Source organism: Ochotona curzoniae, unplaced genomic scaffold, assembly GCF_017591425.1.
Source record: "Ochotona curzoniae isolate NIBS_2020 unplaced genomic scaffold, NIBS_Ocur_1.0 scaffold_4506, whole genome shotgun sequence".
In the NCBI taxonomy this organism is placed as follows: Eukaryota; Metazoa; Chordata; class Mammalia; order Lagomorpha; family Ochotonidae; genus Ochotona; species Ochotona curzoniae.
In genome coordinates, this window is record NW_024467119.1 from 45148918 (window position 1) to 45172693 (window position 23776).

The 23776-nt window shown below is 40.8% G+C and overlaps 1 long non-coding RNA gene and 1 pseudogene across 1 annotated transcript; one reads left to right on the forward strand and one right to left on the reverse strand.

Annotated features, from left to right (window-relative positions):
- The first annotated feature begins 1561 nt into the window (after positions 1–1561).
- On the forward strand, positions 1562–20353 carry LOC121147534. The gene is made up of 3 exons (XR_005882398.1): positions 1562–1647; positions 14627–14630; positions 20342–20353. It is a non-coding gene; the product is annotated as an uncharacterized LOC121147534 (long non-coding RNA).
- On the reverse strand, positions 5642–5758 carry LOC121147615 (annotated as a pseudogene).
- Positions 20354–23776: the final 3423 nt, after the last annotated feature.

Sequence of the window (23776 nt, forward strand, 5' to 3'; positions counted from 1 at the left end):
GGCAGGAACACTCAATGTGTCAGGTGTTTTCATCTAAGGAGTGGGCATGTCCCCTCTGGCTGGTTTTCTTTTATTGGTTTGTGCTTGTCTTGTCCTTAAATTGTTGTATGTTCTGTGTCTGAGCTAAAGGTTAAACATTAAATTGGATAACCGAATTAGGTGCTAAATTTTGAACTGTGAGGGACTGTGAGAGAGCCACGTGTCTAGAATTGGTTTGAGCCTACGAGGGCACCTATAAATTTTAGTGGGGACAGTGGCAGAAGGTCCCCATCCCAAACTCTCTGAATGGACAGAGTGGGGACAACATTCGATCGTCCCCGGGAAGTAGTCCCCTGAGTGTGAGGTGTTCTGGAACAAGAAGCCAAAAGCTGACATACAGCCTAGGTGGACGCGCTGGTATTGGCTAGTCGGCTGGGATCTCTTAGGTGACGGCTGGGGTCCCAGGGAGTGACGCTTCCCAGGGGGCATGCTAAAGATCTGAAACAGGGTCCTTGCCTTTGTTCCAAATGTTGGACTAAATTGTTTGGTTTATTATTGTTGAGTTGTTATTCTTGTTTTGAATTGGGTACATGTGTGACTGACAGATGAGATGGGACAGACCATGACTATCCCCCTTTCTCGCCTGGTAAACAATTTTAGAGAGGTCTAACTTATCTAACAGACCAGACTTTCAGCCCCCGCTGGGGAAAGGTTTGTATAACGCTTTCTTGCTATTTTGGTCTTCAATTTATAGTGTTATCCTAGCACTGATCAGATGTAACATACAGTATTTATTAACATGTTCAATTAAGTGTTAGATGTACTTTTTTTTTTTATTGTTGGAAAGACGCATATACAGAGAGGAGAGACAGAGAGGAAGATCTTCCGTCCGATGATTCACTCCCCAAGTGACCGCAATGGCTGATGCTATGCTGATCTGAAGCCAGGAGGCTCTTCCGGGTCTCCCATGAGGGTTCAGGGTCCCAAAGCTTTGGGCTGTCCTTGACTGGTTTCCCGGGCCACAGGCAGGGAGCTGGATGGGAAGTGGGGCTGCCGGGATAGAACCGGCACCCATATGGGATCCCGGGCATGCAAGGCGAGGACCTTAACCACTTGCGCCACCACGCTGGGCCCTAGATGTACTTTTTTGTTTAACTCATTTAGACCTCTAAAATTTTTCAAAGTCCTAAAACAAAGTTTCATCACTTTGAAAGTTCTAGTAGGATTTCTGGAACTCTCAAAGACTGAGACAGAATTTGGATAATATATTTATCATTTTAAAAATTTGGATTATAATCTCACAATATTATAAAATTTTGCTAAATTTGTTGCATCAAATATGCTATTAAAGCAAATGAGTATTTATGCTCATTGGTTGAAATGTTTTCTAATCATGAGATTGGTCCAGATTATAAATTACTTGTGTTCTTATTTATAAAGAAGCATGTGAGATTTTGCCTTGCAGGAAAACAACAAATTATTAAAAGATGTATAGTGAAATTGGTTATAATGTGTATATTTTTTGAATGTTTGCCTTTAAAACAATTAAAGTCTGATTTCTTGTGAAAAATAAATGTTTTCCTTTTAAGTTATTTTCATCTTATTGATAACTAAACCTGTTAACGAAGTTCAGTAAATTCCTGGGAAGCCTCTTAAGACAACAGCCAAGTTTATGTTTTTCTCTTGACTTCAATGAAACAAGCTGCTGAGAAGCTCCAGGCCTACCAGCTATGGAAAAGGGAGGGGCATGCTTGGAGTCTGTCCTTCCAAGAATTTGGGACTTTGTTTCTGTTGTGGTGTTTCTTATCTGCCTTCATTTGAGAAGGGGGGAAATTCCCCAACCAGCTAGAAGAAGGTTCTTTGAAAAATTTCTCATTCCCAGTTTTGAGGCGGGTTTGTGTTAAAATGTGTTTCCATGAATTGGGACAAAATACTTAAAGGTTTAAGCGTGTCGAGACAGAGGTGAGGAAGTTAGAAAAGTTGAGAAATGAATCTTGTAAGTTTTATATATAATTAGCTATAATTTTTAAGATACTATTACCACACTTTGAGTTTTTAACATTAGTACCTAACATAGGCTTACATTAGAATTGATGTGGTTGCAGGAAGTTATTGAGGTGTGCACGCATAGGAATGCTAGTAAATATCTGAAAACAAAAAAACCCTCTAATTTTGAAAGCTGTTAAAAAATTGAAACATTGAACTTTAGATAGTCTCTGTTTAGTTGGTGACTTTGTCAATTGTCTATCCAGCTTCAGCAAGCTCTATTCTTGTTCCAACATTTGAATTTGTTAAATTTTTTAAAGTTATGAGATGATTTTATGCACTAATCCCTGTGTTTAAGGTTATATCTCTCTTTTGGTAATTGACCGAAGAAATACACATTTTGCCTCTCAGTAAGGTAATTTAATTCCCTTTGTCAAATTCTCATGGTTTAACAGAGCTACATTTTTCAAGAGGGTTTTCTGATATGTATTTACTTTGAAATATTTGTGTGGTCATTTTATACGTGACAAAGCATTTCTTTGATATGTTACTGTTTGAATCAGTCTGACGAAATGGATGGATATTATAATGAGGAATCTTTAATCAGATATTTTAAGGCCTCTTGGTAGTCTCAGAGTCGGAAGACTGTATGTCAACAGTTGTATCTTTCAGTTGGTAAAGTTAATTGTAGGACAGACAACTGATTAGATCTGTAAAAACATTTTTTTGGATTACATTGGGAAACTTTGCCAGTAGGGAGCCAGGATTAGTTGCAATCCTGCAAGGAAGGCTCCAGGAATTGTTGATATGAAAACTTACAGGGGAAGGGCCTGGCGTGATAGCTTAACAGTTAAAGGGCCTGATGCAATAGCCTGATAGCTAAAGTCCTTACTTTGAATGTGCCAGGATCCCATATGGGCACTGGTTCTAATCCCTGTGGCTCTGCTTCCCATCCAGCTCCTGCTTGTGGCCTTGGAAGGTACTTGAGGATGGCCCAAAGCCTTGAGACCCTGGACCTGCTGCAGCAGGGACCTGGAAGAGGCTCCTGGCTGTGGAGTGGCTTGGCTCCGGCCATTGCGGCTGTTTGGGGAGTGAACCATTGGACGAAGGATCTTCCCCTCTGTCTCTCCTCCTCTCTGTGTATCTGCCTTTCCAATAAAACATAGATCTTTAAAGAAGAAAATTTATGGAGAGAATCTCCCTAGTCCTCAGGCTTAGATCAAAAGGAGGTGTTTCCTCCCCCAGGCAGGGGAACAGGAACAAAGACCAAGAAAAGGCGTCTGCTAGAGGAACAAACTGCTCGTTGGTATACCCCCTCTTGGTGTTAATATGTACATTCCTCACACCATCCTTCCTGATCCCCACGTGACCGTCTGTGGTGTCATCAGTCATAATGGCTAGACCCCTAGGTCTGAAAAGTACAAGAGAGTGTGAAATCCTACAGGTGGTTTCACAGTGCTATGTGAAATATAGATGTCTCTATTTGTTTAATGTTTGATAATTCTAAACATAGATGCTTTGTTTTCTAGGTTCCAGCAGACCTATTGCATCCATTAAAGCTAAAGTATAATAGTGAACTGTAGGTATGAGAATTTACTGAGATTACTAAGAGCAAGGTGTGATTCTAAACAATTGGTAACTTCAAACAATTAAGAGAATTTTCAAGTAGCTGTTACAAAAGCTGTTTTGTTTTATGATATGTGTTGCCTGATATGCATGTACATGTTTATGTGGCAAGCTATGGTGTCTATTTTAATTGGCTTATAGATGAAAATGTTCCTAAATGAGAATTGCTAGATGTATAATTAGGCTCTTGGAGAGTCATGTCTGTTTCTGTTTTCTCAGGACCTACAGAGTCTGTTCAGCTGTATAGCTCTGCATGTATTCAAGTGGACTTACTGCTAAGGGTATAGTTTCAAAACTGGCCATGGGAGCCCAAATCCCCATGAGCTAGATGGAAAATATATGGGTATATGTATGTTAGCGTTTAATGATAATTCAGATCTCAGAGAATGTTAACATGCTCCAACATGGGAAGCAGCTCTTACAGCAGACTCATAGACTGGCAATCTTGAGTGGCACACAGTGGACTCAGAATCAGCCCAAAGGCATTCTGGTCTGACAGGAGAGCCAGCAAGAGAGCAAGTGTATCAGATGTGGAATGCCGGGACACTGCTGTTAAGAGTGTCCCTCCATGAAGGACCTCAGTGGTCCACACCCCAGTACAAAGAAGCAGCCATCAAAGATGGTTGTGCTCTTCTCTCAATGGAGGAGAGAACTTCCACTGTGTGGTGTGGCCAGGTCTACTGAAGTTGTTGTGGATTCTAGAGGCTTCCACAGCCTAAGCATTGCATGTCTGGAGCCTCAGGTCACTGACGTCACACATAAGAGTGCTAATTTGTTAAATTCATTAGAGTCACTGTGTATTGAGTTTCCATGCAGGACCTGTATATTCAGAGTCATAGTAAAATTAATAGTAAACCTTGCTATATTTTAGTATATTAAGATTTATCATCTCAGTTTTGGTTATGTCGGAATATTTAGCTCTTTTGCTGAGAGGCAATTGTTCAGAAGTTTTGTACATTCCTACTACCAGTAGTGTGACTGGCTAGATTTAGTTAGGTGTAGCTTGTAAATAATATCCATTTTGACATAAAAATAACTTTGGCTATCATCAAAAATGGACAGAATTTTATGTCTGTTAGGTATTTACATTAATTGATGTGAAAGTTATCAACAGGAAGAGCTTAGAATACAGTGGCTCCCGGCGGCCTGCAAATTGGCTGACCTATGACTGCTCAACTAGTACCACTGACTAGAACCCGTTAAGGGATGTTTGCCATCCCCCAAATTTCTGTTAGACTTCACTGGGGTAATACACCACGAGTGCTCTGAAGCAGAGCTCATGCCTTCCTCACTTAGATTGTTTGGGATCTCTTTGCTCATCTATTTAAGATTCTTGGGTTCTTCAATTGCAAGTACATGGCTTGTTAGGCTATAAACTAGTAGATTGCTTACCTCTGCCGTAAAGCATATAAAGTTCTGTAAAAGCTTGTTGGGATACTTACTATATACTGCTGGGCTATTGTAAATGAAAACTAGTTTAAATCTTTTGCCATCTACAATGTGACCAGTAGGTTGTGTAACAAAGTATTTTGAGTGCTGTGCTTCATGTTCTAGGCTAGATGTCTTCCTGAAACTTTTAGGGCTTGCAATGGTTGGTAAAGTATAACTGTTTTAGAAAATCTAACACTTGCCTGTTTCCTAGCTAGATGCAAAACTACTGTAGAATTTTAAAATGTCAAATTTCAATAATTGTTAAGGTTAGCCAAGAAGTCAGTTTGCATTTACCTGTCCTGTGATGGGCTTATGTCCTGGTGCTATATGCTAATCCTTGCATTGTTACTGTGTCTTCTGATTGATCTAGGTTAGCAATTTTATGCATCTCAGAAGAGGTTTCATATGTTCCATTGTATTCATTGAGTATGATCCAAAACTTGAGACTTAAAGGAGTTAATTTAACTGATATAAATGTAGTTCATTGTCTTAAACTAAAGTAATGTTTACTTTGACAAAAGTTGAAACCTGAAAAATCTTTTACATTCAAGCTTTAAAGTTCAAGTATTCCAAGTGGGGTTTCTAAATGAACTCATGACCTGCTAGGTTGGGAAAGATTATAACTATGCTATGTTCTGTTATCTAGGCTTTAACAAAGATTCATCCTTGTGCAGGAGCCATGCTAATCTTTTCTGTATCATTCCAATTTTAGAATATGTGCTGCCAAAGCAAGCACTAGGCTTTAACAAAGAGAAGACTTCAAGTGCCAGGCAGTACTTCAGACACCTGATGACTTCCACCTTCTGCCAGGAACCTCTAGAACCCCTACTACTGCTGTTATTCAACAACGCCCCCTTTCAGCAGGAAGTAGCTAAGAGTGGTCACTGCTCTCTCTTCCCTAAACAGCAGCTGGGGTCCATTCCTCTGTTTGGAAATGTGAGGAGTCAGCTGGGATGATAGGCAGTCAGGGTCTCTGATTCCTGAAGCTACCTTGTCTATGCTGACCACCCAGTGATAATGAAGAATCGATGGTCAAAGTACGAGAAGGCCTAGCTAAGAGAAAAAGAGAGTGAGAACAGATGAAGAGGTAGTTTCAGCCTTGGTTTGATACATGCCCCTGGCATACTACTTTAATTTCTACCCTATTAGGCCCCTTGAATATTCTAACATGCATTTAACCTTTGGGCCTTGCAGTCTTTTTTTTTTAAAGAAGTGCATTTCTATTTTATTTTATTTTATTTTATTTTATTTTATTTTGTTTTATAATATTTTTATTGCAAAGTCAGACACACAGAGAGGAGGAGAGACAGCGAGGAAGATCGTCCGTCTGATGATTCACTCCCTAAATGACCGCAATGGCTAGTACTGTGCCAATCAGAAGCCAGGATCCAGAAACTTCTTCCAGGTCTCCCACGTGGGTGCAAGGTGCCAAAGCTTTCACAGGCCACAAGAGGGAGCTGGAGGAGAAGTGGGGCCACCAGGATTAGAACCAGCATCCATATGGGATCCTGGCACTTTCAAGGCTAGGGCTTTAACCACTAGGCCACTGAACTGGGCCCGGGCCTTGCATTCCTAATAGATTATTTACTTTTGTTTGGGACCGCATTGGTACAGTACAAGTGATGGTTCTGAAATCCCAGTACTACCCCTGTCCTGAATCTGATTTAGAAATGGAGATCTGGGAGCCATGATTGGCTCCCATAGTTAGTAGAAAGAGGGGGAAATGAAGAACCTCAGTATCAAAATCCCAACCATTTGTTCCTGGCTCATTGCTACTAAGAAACTGTATGAGCTTGCAGGCTAAATGGCCTATGTGAGGTTTAGCAGCCTATGTGACCTTTAGCTCTAATGGGTCCCAATTCTTATGAATCAAGGCCCACCTAAATCTAGTTATCCCACAGGTGGCACCAAGCAATGAAGTGGGTGCTTCGCTTAGTTGCTGGAGGCATGGGCTGTCTAGCCGAGACAGGTAGGGAATGTGTGTTATTTCCCATCACCTTGCAGACTATTGTGAACTTTCCCTCTTCAAGGTATTGTGAACTGCCCCTGTAAAAATCCTATGGATGTGCTGTTCAGGGTCACACTTCCAGGAAGGAGTGTTGGTCCCAGCTGGCCGATTGGCCAGTGTGTCAGCGAGCTTCCTGCTCTCAAGCAAGAACTGAGGCTTGGGATGTGTTGAGTTTCAATAAATGATCCTTGTGCACTTGGATCAACTTCAGACTAATGCTGATTTCTGGAGATCTCAAAATCTGGGCACAATACTAGGACACCTGCTGGTAAATTTTGGGTTCATGCCAAGGTTTCTGAACTTCTATTCAGATGGTCTTTTCACACTGATGAAATTTGAAGATAAATACATGGATGGATAGGACTCTAATAAGAACATTATGTCATAAGTTGTTTTAAGAACTTGAGGTCATTTGCTTCAGCTATTCTGTTTCGTCAATAACAACTATAAGGCACAGAAAAGGGACAGGCTTGTTCAAGGTCACACAGCTCCATGTGGACTTGTTCCTTTCCTTCTCCCTGTGATCTAAAAGGGCAAGAGAGAAACCTAATTTACTTCAATAAACACCTTTGATAATTATTTGCAAATGATCTTTTTCTTGCAGAGCGATGTTATTAACTTACATCAGTGCTGCGGGAAAATACTTTCACTGCTGGAATAGAGGGATCAGTGGGACCCGGGGAAGAACAACATGTGGGGAATGCACAGTGCCATGAGTGAAGGGCAGAAGGCACCCCAAAGCCTTGCAAGAAATCCCAGTCAGAGCTCAGTTCCCAACTTGGAATATGTTGCCAGTGTTCTTCCACTCTCAGATTACCTGGATCTAGAACAGTCAGCCAGTCCTGCTTCCTCTGGAAACCTCATTTCCTTGTTATACCCTGTAGTTTAAATTATGTGCTCTGGGCTCGGTGCAATAGTGTAATGGTTAAGGTCTTCATCTTGAACGCACTGGGATCCCATATGGGTGCCGGTTCTAATCCAGGCAGCTCCACTTCCCATCCAACTCCCTGCTTGTGGCCTGGGAAAGCAGTACAAGATGGCCCAAATCCTTAGGATCATGCACCCATGTGGGAGACCCGGGAAGAAGTTCCTGGCTCCTAGCTTCGGATCGGCACAGCACCAGCTGTTGTGGCCACTTGGGGAGTGAATCATCGGATGGAAGATCTTCTTCTCTGTCTCTCCTCCTCTCTGTACATTTGCCTTTCCAATAAAATAAACAAATCTTAAAAAAAATTAAAATAAATTATGTGCTCTATAAGTTATCCTGGGCTAACAATCTTGGGTTCTAGATCTGATTATTTTAGAAACTAATGAGACCTCTTGACCTTGTTGGACATATTTTTTTGTTTTTGTTTTGTTTGTTTGTTTTAAAGATTTATTTCTTTTTATTGCAAAGTCAAGTATACCGAGGAGGAGAGCTTCTATGCATTGATTTACTCCCCAAGCATCTGCAATGGTTTGAGCTGAGCCAATCTGAAGGCAGGAGCCAGGAGCCTCTTCCAGATCTTTTACATGGGTGCAGGGTCCCAAGTGTTTGGGCCATCCTCAGCTGCTTTCCCTGCCCACAATCAGGGAGCCGATGGGAAGCAGGGCTGTCTCAATTAGAACCAGCGCACATATGGGATTCTGGCGCATGCAAGGTAAGGTATTTAGCTGCCAGGCTACTGCACTGCCACCCCCCTTAAGTGATTTATTTATTTATTTATGTATTTGCTTGAAAGGCCAATTTGTAGAAAGAAGCATACAGAAAGAGGGAGAGAGAGAACCTTTCCCCTGAGTCCCCTCTGCAGAGCGATGCATCATTCATTTCTAGGGTCCGCCCCATTCTCCATGTATCTGGACCATGTCCTTCTTTTTCCTAAAACCCTTCAAATAACTTCTAGCTTTCTTCTCCAGGCTCTTCTTGGACCCTGTTCAGTTTTCTTAGCTTGGAGAACATACATTTGCTTAACATTTCAATTTAAATGAAACAGACAGCTGCAGAGAAGTCATTCTTGAGAATTTCATATGAAACAGTTTTCAGCTCATTTAAAAATGAAGCCTTACCTTGTTTCTCTTGAATTCCCGCTTTGCTTGCTTCTTATCTGTCTTGTTCCAGTGGTAACACAGCACTTGGTTTAGTGTTGGCTTGGGAAAATATTTGCTGAGTGACTGAAAGGGAAGCATGTTTTCATACTTAGTGCCCTTGTTTTGAAGGTCAACTAGGTGCTTGGTAGTCCTTGAAACTGTCTACATGGTCTACTTGTGTTGTGTATTCACTGCTAACTTCTATTTTAATCATAGTTTCAGGAGAGAAATGCTTTAGATTCACTAACTCCTATGAAAAAGCATGGAAATGTAGTTTTAGGAATGAAGTGTCGGAGTCCAGCCCCAGCTGAGTTCAGAACTCAAGAAGGGTATGTGGATGAGGTGCAAAGAGGAACAAAATGGACCACTACAATTCCAGAATCATAATGGACGATGCAAGAAAGCTGTGCCCTTTATTTATATAGAAGCAATCACAAGCCCTGGCACAGACTTTTGATGTCATGGCCAAACGGGTGTATCCTAGAGTAATTTGCCATTTGTTTCACCTAAAAGCAATAGAAGTTCCTATTACAATTCTTATTCTAAAACTCAATCTTGTATCACAAAGAAAAGGAGAACCTAAAAATCAAAGAATGAAACCCTAAACACAGATCCCTTGATTAGCATGCAGTCAACAGGGAGAGCCAAGACAGTATGAATAATAAAAGGCCCTTTTGCAGGAGTTATTATTGACATTAACCTCCAAGCTTACTTTGAGTGAAAAGCCAACTTCACAGTAGTGAGCAATGCCTGAATGGATTGAAATTCTTCTGCAGGGTGGTCTGGTGTCCATGCAAAGGAAGGTGGAGCTGCATTTGGGTGGGTCCTGCCATACAGAGGGCAATTCCTTGAGGCCCTCCCTGCAATGGAACAATACTCTTCACACCTTCGTGTTCCCCACATCCACTGCACGGACCACAGTAATGAAGTATTTTTCCTTTGTTGAGCTTATTTCACAAGGTGGACTATATAATATTAAGTAAGTTCAAAAGAACAGTCTTTAAAGACACCAATGTAAAGATGGCTCAAAGTGGCATCAATACTACACAATCTATTTCAAAAACAAAAACAAAATCCAAGGTATTTGGGGGTATATTTTCTCACGTACCTCTCCAGTGTAGTTGAAATGGTTGGGAGTGGGTGCTGTAGGGCCTTTCCCCCTCCCATTGTTTTGATCCTGGTGCCATTGATTGGCTTTTCCTGGGGCAAATGAATCATGACCTAAAGGTCACGGGTTTTCCATGAATCTACGCCTGGCCCAACAAGCCTCATGACAATAAGCAGGTGTCGCCCATGTAAGCTTGAGACAATAAGAATTTCCTTCAGTTGTCCAGGGAAGAGTCCGAATGTCGGGTTTTAATTTTGTTGATAAAAATCATGCAAGTGTTCCAGCTTACTCTACAATATCCAATTTGTAGTATTGGCATTTGAGTAGTACTTTATTATTTCCTGTTACCCTGCACTATAACAATCTACTCTACCTTTTATGGAGACTTGTCCATCTGAAAATCACCCACCATCTGGGACAAATGCCAAGTGTGGTGCTATCCTGACATGACACCCATCCAGAAAGAGTCTCTTTTACAAATCTACACAATCTTGCATGAGCAATGTAGGTTACCTGTTTATTTTCTTTTTTTTTCAAATTTTTAATTATATTTTTGACAATCTTTACATAGTTAATTAGGGTAAAAAGGTTCAATGGCTACAGGGAAGTGGGTAAGACTATTATTTCTATATTGTTTCCTTCATGTATCTGAGGTAAAGGGAGCTATTTTGAGGGGGAAGCCCCACCCAGTTTCCCACCCACCAAAAGTCCCGGATGAGGGGCATGCTCTGAGATACTTGTTCAAGTGGTTTTGATAGTTCACCAGTTATGAGTCGCTGCCAGTCTCGCCACTCCGAGCACGATGAGGTCGTTGAAGAATCCACTGATTGACCTAGTCCCTCATAGAGTCTCCATTTGCCCAGTATTTTGCTGCCAACAAATAGCTGAGGTGGTTGATTGACCTGTTCTGTCTTCTGTCTTTTCTTGGTTAGGGTTCTGAGTCTGGCATTTCGATTGGAGAGACCTCCAAAGAAACTTTGAGGTATTCCCAGACCAGATTCTTGTGTGTTCTAGCAAGTACAGGGCCCGGCACAGTCCATTGCCCCGATCAGCTGGTGGTTGCAGTTGCTGGGTTGGTTCTGTTTTCACAGAGGCGTATACACTGATGTCAGCAGGTACATATGAGTATAATGGTGCACAGCTGCATTCAGACCAGAAAGTTCTTGATGGGTCAAAACAAGCTAACCTGACGTTGTGAGTTCAATACCATTTGAAGAAGCCATTTGGCAACAGTGTGTATTAATATCTATAAAATTCGTTTAAACTTTTACTTCCTAGTATTCCATGGCACACAAGATGTGGACAGAGGTGCAGAGTATTATGTTGGCATAAATATTGTTTCGATTTGAAGGTGTTTGAGATTTGGCACCAGCCAGATGAGGCTTTTTGTGATCTCCCATATCTGATTCAAAGCAGAACCTCCTAGAAGACCTTGACCATGATAAAGCCCCTTTCCATTGGTTCCCAAAACAGAGAAGATTGGCTTTTGTCAGTGGAGCCACAAGGTCAGCATCAGGATAGTAGAGTTCTCAAACAGATGTCATGAAACCATCGTATTTCCCATCTATTCTCCAAGGTCCTAAAAGTCATTTGTTTTCCAAATTTTAAACATATTTTCTAACACTATGTATGAATAAACATCAACAACTTTGTATTTTGCTCCGATAATTTGTCTTTTCTCAGTTTAGTTCACAGACTCCGAGCAATAAGATTGAGTAGAGAGGCTTTTCCATCTCTCTCTCAGGGTCAACTTTCTGGTGCAAAAGGTTATCAAGCTAAGACCTGTTTTTGTATGTCTCCTGATTTGAGTGGTTAAACAAAACAGAAAATTCTATAAGAAAATTATATACAATTTAGATTTCAGTGTTCATAATTTTTAAGATTTTTTATAGCTTTATTTATTTTTATTGGGAAGTCAGATGGACTACCAATGAAATTATTAAAGATATAGTAACAATAAGATGTTGTGCTTTCTATCTTTATATGTACAATGTCATGCTACACTTAAAAAAAGGAATAATGGACTTGTGACTGTTGCTGAAGGAATATATTATTATAATAACATGGGAGAAATCAGTTGAGGGGGAAGAATAAATGGGGAGGACGGAAGGATAAATCTGTGAGTCTATGGAAATGTATCACGAAAAAATTTTTTTTTCAGACTTATTTTTATTGGAAATCTTGATTTACAAAGAGAAGGAGACCCAGAGAGAAAGATCTTTATTCTGCTGCTTCACTCCCCAAGTGGCTGCACTGGCTGGAACTAAGCCAGTCTGAAGCCAGGAGCTTCTTCCAGATCTCCCATGTGAGTGCAGGATCCCAAGGCTTTGGGCCATCCTTCACTGCTTTTCCAGGCCACAGCATGGGAAAGTAGAGCAACTAAATGGAAAGTAGAAACTAAATGGAAAGTAGAGCAACCAGAACACAAACCGGTGCCCATATGGGATCCTGGCAAGTTGCAAGGTGAAATTTATTTAGCCACTAGACCACTGCACTGGGTTCTCACAAATTAATTAATTAATTAATTAATAAGACATTGATATCTATTCATCCAGATGATTGTCCAGATTAGGGGACTATGTCTGTGTCTGACATATACTGAGTGCTCAAGAACACTATATTTCACTCATCCATACTGATATGTATTAGTTATCATGGTTATATTGCTGGGATATAGAGAACTACCACATTGTAAGATCTACAATTAGGAAGCTAACATTTGGTGGGGAAACACAAAACAAGAAAGCAAAAATGGAGACAGTGGAAAGTGTTATGATAAAACTAAACCACCATGAAGAGATGGGATAGAGGCTGATGTTCCTTCAAGGGTGAGATAGTAAACATGATCCACTTTACAGGCCACAAGTATTCATTTCTGCCATTTCATAGAGCAGAAGCTATCACAGACAGCATACAAAAACAAAAAAAGTGACCATGCTAACATTCCAGTAAAACTTTATTATGGGGCCCAGCACGGTAGACTAGTGGCTCAAGTCCTCACCTTGCACGCACCGGGATGAAGATAAATAAAAACAAATGAATAAGGTGAGCATCAGGTTTATAACTAGTACTCTAGCAATCATAACCATCTTATGGTTGGCCTGCCTCAGATGCTATGACTTACAGTGTCTCCATTGTTACTCCAGCCAGGTAGACGTGGTCACCTCCATTTCCAGACAAGGAAAACGAGAAAGCTGCATGACTCGTCAGTGGAGCTTTGGAGTTGAGGCACAGCAAGACCCTAGGTAGGTTTTCTCTGAAATCCATGCTGTTCCATCCTGCCCGGTACTTTACGGCTACTTCTTTTGCTGCCATCAATATCTCTTTCATTTGTATTTATTTATTTACTTAATTTAAATGTTTATTACAAATTTGAGGGGGCTACAGACCTATGTGGGCCTCTAATTCCCATTAGGATAGAGAAGGTCAAGGAGGGGGACATATCCCTCCACAGAGGGTGGGATGGGGCAAAAGTGCACGGCTCCTTGCTGTCACACTGCAGAATCGCCCAGGAAATGAAATGTCATCTGAAGCCATGATGTGGGCAAGAATGTGCCAAGAATGTGATTGAGAAATTGTTGGCTTTGTTACAGCAGAGGTATGAAGTTCTTTCCATGGCCTAAGGCTGCTCTTGTCCATCTCGGTGTGTACACAGATCTAGCTGCTTTGGCGTTAGCTGAGCTGGCTGTCATGCCTTTCGTGTGCATCTGGGTATGCTTTCCATTCTTGCATGAGGATCGGCAACGAGGTGGCCCTGTCTTGTAACATGTGCTCTGGAGTTGGACCACATGTCTGTGTGATTTTCTCTGAGGTCAGGGATCAAGCACAATGGTCTAATTGGGGAGCCCCCTAAAAACCTTCACGTGGGAGGCCTTCAGACCTTCCTGATGTCAGCTAGGGCAGGGTTGGGCTCGGTATGCTACCTACGTCAGCCAATGCACGTAACAGTTGTTTGGTCAATCTCACTCCAAAACCTGGTTGTCATACAAATGTTGGTGTTGCAGTGTAGCCCAGCCCATCCCTCTCCAGGCCTTGCTTGTGCGCATACTGGTGGGTGCTGTGGGGTGACCCCTACCAACTCCTGTTTTCACATATACTGGTGGATACTGTAGCTTGCCTCTCTCAGACTCCGCTCTTGCACACACCGTAGGTGCTGTGGTCTAGCCCCCAGCCCCAACTTTTGTGTAAACTGTTGATTGCTGTGGCCTAATTGGGATGACCCCCAAAAGTCCCCACTATATCTGCCCCAGCTCCAATTCTCACATGTGCTTGTGAGTGCTACAACTAGCCCAGTCCCGTCCACCCCAGCCCTGGCTCTCACATGCAGTGGCAGTTGCTGTATCCTATCAGGGGTGTCCCCAGAGATCCCAGGCCACTCCCAGCACAGGGTCTCATGTATCTCAGTGGATGCTACGGTCCAGACTGGTGTTGCATACCCCCACCCCAGCTTGCACATGTGTCAGCAGGTGCTGTGGTCTAGCAGGGGTGTCCCCGAAGATGCCCTGCCAGGGCCACTCCCAGCTCCAGTTGTGGCATGTGCCTGTGGGTGCTGCCATGTAACCTAACCTGACCTGCCTCTAGTCTCAGGTTGTGTCAACAGCAATGGCCCTTTTCTTAATACTCCTTTCTTTAGGATTGTGTGCTTGTTGTGTTTTCATATTGCCAAGCTGTTCTTTGCTACACTAGGGATTAGACGAAGCTCCTTGGCATATTTGGCTGATACTGACAGAGAATCAGCTTCTGTTGGAGAAAATCTAGGTTTGAGGGCCACAAACTGTCATCTATGCAGCAGCATCTGTCTGATGATTAGCTTCCTTCCGTGCAGGAGAGTCCAGAAATATCACTGGCAACTCTCTGTGAGGTGACTGAGTGCACGAGTATGGGATAGCACTCAAAGAACAGATACAGGTCTACAGAGAGCCCCTACCTGGGAGCCGGCAGGCCTGGCAGGCTCTGGAGCCAGGCGCTTGCTGAGTTGCTATCCACAGAGTTTCATTTCTTTTTGCCTTGCCACTGGGACTCTCAAGGTAGGCCAGAAATAGCATATTTATAGTGTGTTTGCTCAGCAGTGAAGAATGGATATATACCTAATTTTATGTAATTGATATTATGAATTTTTTAAAAAGGGAAGAGCAATGAGATTGTCATGGCACTCCATTTTGTCAGCTTTGGATACTGGAATTGTTGACCACCCCTCCTCACCTGGGGTGAGCTTGCCACGAGTTTATGCTGCATGGTGTGCTGCACAAGCTTCTTTTCGATACAGTGTGCTCTAGAAGCAGAAATCCTGCTTTAGAGAAAAAGCAGGACAAAACTTCGATTCCCTTGATTATATGGATCTGCGATATGATCTGGCAGCTGCTGTTCAAGTTGCTACGATAAAGCCCAAATCACGCTTCTTCTGCAAAGGAGATCTGCTGCAGAAGGTATGGCTGTCCCACGGAGGCTTGTGGATCTCTTCCTTGCAAGTCTGCAGTGAGGTCTTAATGGGGGGGGTCACGGCTACATTGTTCCACCTGAGAAGGAGGAGGAGCAAGTGGAGATGCAGGGTTTCAGAGAGGAGGAGGGGAAAGCAAGGAGAGACTGATGCTGTGAGGAGGGGTGTGGCCGGGCGGGGGTGGAGGTGGGTTTGGTGCCGAGGCCTGCATGGAAGCAGAGGTCATGGAACATTTGTTTTGAAGAATGGAGCTATTGGATGTGCTGTTTGGAGCGGCATGCTCCGAGGCAGCCGGGTGGGAGTGGTATACGTAAGACTCCACCCTTATATAAGTCTTTTGTATATGAAAGGACTGTGTGTAGAAAAAGATTTTATTTGCAAGTGTGTCAGGACCTGTTAAACTCAATCAGTTTTACTCACTGGCTAAAAAAAACCTCTGATTCACAGTTTAAAACCTGAAAAACACAGGACAGCACCTTTCCTTCAGCTTAAGCACCAACAATTCAGAATTATTAACATGTCTCACTAATTTCTTTCAAAATGCATTCTTTCTGCCATTATGAAACAACTGCTTGCTGCCCGTGCATCTCAGGGGTTGACATTTGTTTATGCAGATTGCAAATGCCTTGGAGGCAGCAAGTTCGGTTTTGCTCATTTTCTTCTGGCACTTTGTACATGCTGTACACTAAAGTGCTGTTTAGTTAAAATGTGGCAGTGGCAGGTATGTTGAGACAGAAGGCAAAATATTGAAGGCAAAATATTGAAAATATAAGATAATAATTTTATCTTAATTGAATTTTTAGATCTTGGTATCAATTTAACTAAGGCAATTTAGTAAAGGTTAAATTACTATTTTAAAAAGCACCTATAAAATGCACTTAATTTTCACAATCAGGCTTATTAATACTCAGGTAAGTTGTTTCTGCTAGGTTTCTGGGGCAAGTATATTTAGCATTTATTTAGTTTAATTGAAATATAAGTATGCATGCTGGTTAGCATTTGATTTTACCACTTACTTGCATTGGGTGTACTGGAAAAATCTGAGTTGTGTATGGAAGGTCTTGTTCCACTCTTCGTATTATTTAGTTGTAGGAAACACAAGCAGTGCCAGTACAGGAAAAGCATTAACAAATAAAAACAAATTCAGTTAGAGTCTCTAACATAAGCAAAATGACTTGCAGCTACAATTCTCTATTACGTGTGCTTATAAAGAATATGGGTGCAAGGTGATTTAGGAATCCATAGCTTTTCTGGGCTCCCAGGGTCTGCCCTCTGTTGGGGAGATGTGTCTAAAAATGAGAAGGCCACTGACTGTGATCACTGTGGGGCCTCTGTAGGTCTTGACCTGGAAGTTCTCCAGGGTCTCAGAGTGGGCATGGGAAGGCATCAGCTTCCTGGTGGCCTGTGTGGGGGCCACAGGAAAGGGCAAGCTAGCCTGCAGCTCCTGCAGTAGCCCTGGAGCTACACTCCTGAGGAGAGTATGCAACTCATCTCACTGTGGGCTGTTCTAACTCAGAGGATTTTATTTTATTATTTCTTTGAAAAGTAGGGAGGTGGGAGTGGTAGGGAAAGAGACGAGAGATATTCGTCATTCCCTAGTTCACTTTCAAATGTCACCAACAGACAGGTCAAAGCCAGGAGACAACACCTTCTGGGTCTCCCCTGCACATGGCAGGCACCCCAGGCTCTTAGGGCTGGATAGGAAGAAGAGGTGAGAGTTGGCCTCAGACACTCAGATATGTGATGTGGGCAAGCCACCTTCATCTCAGAGCCGTAATTCCTGCCCCTGAGTTTTATTTTAAGCACTAACTAAATGTATTCTAATTGCCAGCTTTTTCTCTAGGCATTTCTTTTTTTTTTTTTTAAATTGCATTTCATTTTATGACATCACTCATAGGCTCTGAGGTTCCCCTCAACCCCTTCCGTGCCCTTCCCACATGGTGGATTAGTCCACCTTATTACAGTATTACAGTTCAAATCCAGTCATGCTTCTTTCATTGCAAGCATCTACCATGCATTGAGTCCAGCATCTTATTATCCAGATAAATTCAACAGTTTCTTGGGAAGACCATTTCTGGTCTAAGAGCAGAGCTGGCAAAATAACATCCCGACCAATTAAAATCAGTAACATAACATCAACACCAGTTTACAACATTATGGAGTTAATTGACATGGTATTGAGTGACTGATTTGTTAGAAAATGCAAGTTCTTAACCACATCCTGGGACTACTTCAATTTTAGCTTATACACAACTGGCTTCTATCCACCTTAAAATGGCTATAAGATACAATTCAGCTGTCTTGAGGCACTGTTTTTCATAATCAGATTTATACCTCTTACTACTGATTTTACTATGAAAGTTGATTGAATATTCTCTGAGTATATTAAACACAACAAAACAGCATCTTAATCATGTAAGGAGCTTTATTTTCCACTTCTTTTCTTTGGTGTAGTTTGGAATTTGAGTCAATTGTTTCTACACCATGGGATGGGTTCTTGATACATTTCTTGTGATGCTTCCTACTGTCCCAAGGCTCGAAAGAAAAATGCATTCACACAGGATAATCAGACATGTAGAAAAATGGAATTAAAATGAAAGTTTATTTTGTTGTAATTTTTTAAAAAAAACCGACACATATTTTTCCATATGGTACATGCTCCATACAGTTTTTGAAGACCTCTTGGAAGATTTTATATTTATATGTATGTAATATTTGCATATATGTAGCTTTGTACTGTTGTCTGGCTCCAGTTATCTTTGAAGATTGTTTCAGTTTGACAACTGAAAATAGATGTTTTCTTGCATTTAGGTGTGCTTTGATAAAGAAATGTTTATTTCAAAGGAGGCACCTATTGATCTGTGGCTAGCCTTTGGAAATGGGAAACTCATCAAGTGATAGTGGTGGTTCAATTTACTATGGGATTTGATATGTATGAAGGAGGTGACAGAAAACACTGTATCAAGTATCATGGTTCCTTCATTTCTTATGGGTTTTGGCAAAGAAGACAGTGCTCATCTCCAATCTTCTTGATTAGTTCTAGCTGCCTGTGGACTTTTGGGGTCCTGAATGTGGTCATTGATACCTATCATAAACCCATTTCTATCCCTTGTTCGTGTTCTTGAATCAGAGTGAGAAATGGAGTGTTTTGGACAAATGTTCTTTGTATCATGAACAGGTCTCTAACTTTGCATGGGCTGTAAGGCCATTAGTTGCCATGCTGTAGGGGAACATGAGATGTTGTAGTTTTAAATTCTAGCTGTTAGTTTTCAGTTATATGACCATGTGTGAATGACTCATTTTAATGTGTAAACTAAGATATAGGAAGTATTTAATATGTCATGTGATTATAAGGGTTAAATGAGGAAAAACCCTTGATAGTTGAGTAAAATGTGATGTGGTACTCATGAAATGACATCCCTATTAGCTCTTTACTCCCATAGTTTATGAATTCGTGTCTTATTTTTCACTGAGCTTGACAGTAGCCCTCTGTGACTGTTGAACTCAGATAATTGACCTGATTTTGATCACGAAGTGTCCACATTACATTGAGCTAAGGAACAAGTTAGGTTTGGACATGGTAGTGGTTCAAATTCATGCCATCGACCTTAGATAACCTTAAACAAGAGCAATTTTTGTTTCATTGTGAATCTATCCCTGCTGTTAAAGAAGAAAGTGCCTGGAATTCTAAGGAACTAAGACTTAGACCTTAGACTAAGTCTAAGAGGAGGCATCATGGGTGATGCTTAGTGTTACATTTTGTACATAAATCAGCTGTATTTAGTGAAAATGCCTCAGAAGTACTTAAGAAAAAAAGCACGCTGTAGTTATCTCTGACAAGGGTGTTAATGAGTTAACTTTTACAGCATGTTGATAAAATCTGCTATATTAAAATCTGAGCAGAAGTAGAACAGATCAAGAAAAGGTAATCACCCTAAGTTGTGTGTTAATTATTTGCCTTTGTTAATACTACAATGTGTTGCATAGTGCCGGGTTGGGAATGCCAAAGTTCAGGGTTATATAAGTGTTCTGTCACCTGGAAATGAGAAAAAAAAAAAAAACATGGAATTCTAGCTTGTCTGACAACTTGTCTGGTTCATGCCACATGCCTGTTTTTCAGTGTCTCTTTATACAACTGCCTTTTTATGGCTTTCCCTCTAATTGTGCATTTCTGAGAATCTTGCGTCTTTCTCCTATCCATAATTGCATTATCCTCATCCAAGAATGTTGTTATTTTGGGGAGCCATAGTTATGTCTTTTGAGCTCAGGTTGTCAAAAGCAAGCTATCTTATTTTCTCATTAATTTTTTTTTTTTTTTTTTTGGTAAGGAAGCAGGGGGAGATAGGGGATAAACAGATGTTCTGGCTGCTAGTCACTCCCCAGAGGACCACACCAATGGGGCTGGGCCAAGATCTGGGCACTCAATCCTGATCTCCCAGCACTCAAACACTGTCTCCAAGTATCCACACATTGATAGGAAGCTGGAACTGCAGTGGGATCAGAACTCAGACCCAGGAACTCTGCTATGGGATGCCAGCGTGCCAATTCCAGTCATTCATTAGCTTTTACATCAGAATTAGTATTGAAGCTTATATACAGTATATGAAAATTCTTCTTAGATATCGAAATGGTCAATGAATTGCAGGAAAAAATATTTAGGCTTTAACAAGAAATATCTCAGTTTCAGAGAATAAAACAGAACATTTTTATCACTGCAAACTTTCTAGTACAGTAATAGAAACTTTTATTCCAGAGAGTAAAAGTTAGTGAATTTTTTGTGGATGGACCTACCCATGTGTATGAATTAGCTCACTAAACATGTGTTTTAACTCACTTCTTGATGTATGTGATTTCATCATTTCCATTTTACAGATTAGGAACCCCAGGCCCATGAAGGTCAGATACACGGCCTTAGGAAGTGGTTGCAGAAGATCTGGATGCCAAGGAGTTTGCAAGCATCAGATGAGGACATTTTAGAACCAACATTCTTAAACTATTGTAAAATGGGAAGATTCTCAGAAGAAAATGATGAGGATTTAGAATTTCACTTGCTTCAAAACATCTCGTGAAAAATACATGCTAAAAGGGCTTTTGGACACTGCTTTTGGAGTTTTTTTTGCTCCTCATTTTAGAGTGTGTCTAAATATTGGAATTTTCTAGTTCCAGAATCTGCCATTACCTTTATATTTCCTTGGCTGATTCTCTTTGGACACTTTTCACAAATGAAAATATTGGTAGACTATTAGGCATCTTTGGTAGTTAATCAGAGAATCAGATACAATTGTCAGGAAGGAATTTAAAGTGCTATGGAAACATAAGGCAGTGTTTTTGCTGCTTATTGTTCATGCATGAATCCTTCCCCTTCTGTGGGGCAGAATGGTAAAGCTGTAACAATTGTCTGGAACTGAAATCCTCACTCAGTTACTTATTTACTGACTAGCCCTAGGCCACTGTTCGGACTGTTTTGAAGCTCAACTCTGTTTAAAAGAGAGAATATTTTGTAATGTAAAATGATTAGGGTTAAGTGTGACAGCCAGTTATAGTAGCATCCTGTCATACGCTGTTAGGGAATTCTGAAACAGCCTAAAATAAATCAAGGCTAAAAAAAAATCCTGCTGAGAACACTAAAAGTAAAAACTATTTTGAACAAGTCACTAAATATTTGTCAAGTTTTAGCATAATAACAGTTCTACATTTTCTTAATAGTAGGGCATGTGGAAAGTACAAGATGCAAATAGCATCTTTATTTTATGAAAAAGTTGTAATGTTATGCCATGTCAATATAGTAGAATTTGTGATTTGTTTTTTGGTTTACAGACGCACATATATAGAGTGTATATATATAGTGTATATATACATATATATATATAATGTGTGTGTGTGTACACATATATAGAGAAAGAGAGACAGAGAGAAATGGCATTGTGCTAGGGAGAATAACACTCCCCAGAGATGTTCGTCTTTTGCTCTCTGAAAATTGCTAATACAGTATACTGTGTACCAAAGAGGAATTAGGCTTGCAGATGAAATTAAGGTTGCTGATCCACTGACCTTGAAATAGAAAGGCTATCCTGGGTTACCTGGCGGGTCCAGTTAATCACAGAGTCCTAAATAGAGGCAGGGGAAGACAGAAGAGGGAGAGCCAGGAAACTGGAAAAGGCAAGGCAAGGGACCCTCTATCACAGAAAAGAAATGCATTTCTTGCAGCTTCATTTCAGCCCAGTCCATTTTGGAAGTGTGTTTTGGACTGCTCAACTATGGAACTGTAAGAGAATATGTTCACATATTTTTAAAGATATTTATTTGAAAGGCATAGTTAGAGGGACAGGGAGAGGAAAAGGGAAGGAGAGGGAGAGGTGAATGGAGGGAGGGACAGGTGGAGGGAGCAAAGGCAAAGCAGAGAGGTAGGGAAGAGGAAGGAGGGGTGGAAGGAGTAGGGGAGAGAATGAAAATGAATCTTGGGTTTTCTGGTTCATTCTCCAAATGGCTGCAGTGACTTGGCACTGGGGAACAGGATGAGCTAGGTTGAATCCAGATGCCAGAAACTCCATTCGGTGTATCCCATGTTGATGACAGGACCCAAGCACTGTATGATGTATTTCCACTGTATGATGTATCCAGTATTTCCAGATCTGGAAATCAACGATATCTTCACAGAGACAGAAACATGGCCTTGAGGAGAAGCCTGTGAATTCTGGAGAGGCAGCAAGTGTGACAGTGATGTAGCACAGGCTACTGGTAGAGGAAGGGCTGGCAGAGCAAAATGGGAAGGGAAGGCAAGATGAAGCCAGCGGGTACAGGGACATGGGAACTAAGGAGCATGGTGGGGAGGGTGGCCATAGTCGGCTGCATCTCAGGCTGCTGTGCTGGCAAGATGAGCAAGGATGAGTCCTTGTTGCTCCTGTTGCACACTTGGAACAAATGGATGGCATAGTGGATGTGTTAAGTCACTGATCATCCAGTTAGTACTGCTGGATGATTATGTTTACATTGGAATCACACAATGAAGAAGACTAATTTGATGGGGAGCGAGTGGATATGTACTGAATGTAAGATAGTCTCAAGACAGGGCATCCTGGAGGAGAATGAAGTTGGAGGACAAACAGCCTGCCAGCATGATCACTTCCCAGGTTGAAAATCATGGCAGCCAAGGATGTGCACTAAATTAGATGGTGGCATGACAATACTGTAGAAGGGCAGAATAGAAGTTCTTAAGTTTTCTCTCTGCATCAAAGAAGACAGGTCCAGATTTTCATGAACATCAATAAAGCTTTATAATAACTAAACCCATTAGTTTGGATTAATATTTAATAATTACACACTTTTTACATTATGAAAATAAGTCATAAATAGTGTAAAAATAATCCTGAAGATCAACTTCTCAACAACTAGGAACCCTGAAAACAAGTTTAAAACAGCAAGTAAAAACAAATTAGAAGCTGAACACAAATGCAATTGTATCCAAACTGCAAATCAAAACCCTTATGTTCTTTGATCCAGTAATGTCATCAAGAGAAACAATGAAATTGAAATAAGAAATCAAACAGGGAGAGTTCAATTATTTACACTTTTGAGATAAACAGAGTTGTGCCATATTTACAGTGATAAGTCACAACACATCATTAAAATGATCAAATATGTGAGACTGGCCCATGAAACATTAACAAAAATAAGCAGTGTCATGTTTGCCAAAAGGTTTTTTTTTTTTCTGCATTTTTCTCTTGTATTTATGTCAGTTTTTGGCAATATAAAAATAGCTGCCCATAGAGATGAACTTTAAAATGTAAAAAATACAAATAAAAATATATTTCTAAAGAAAAATCAAATACATCTTTCAAAAAATGTTAAGTTGAATGAAACATTTACAACATTATAAGGAATATTCACATAAATGCCACAATATGTAAGACATTCTTTTGTGAATCCAATCCATTAAGATACATGAAAATCTCACCTCAGTTGAGAAATGTTGGCACTTTCTTCACTGCTAGCAAATCAAGAATAATAGGTCAGGTTGAAAACTTCCTATTCTCAAAAGGATACTTTCGTTAATAAGCAGCATAGAAAGTATTACACTTTTTTTTGTTGTTTTTAAAATGGAAAAATTGCCATTAAAATACACAGTGGTTTTGGA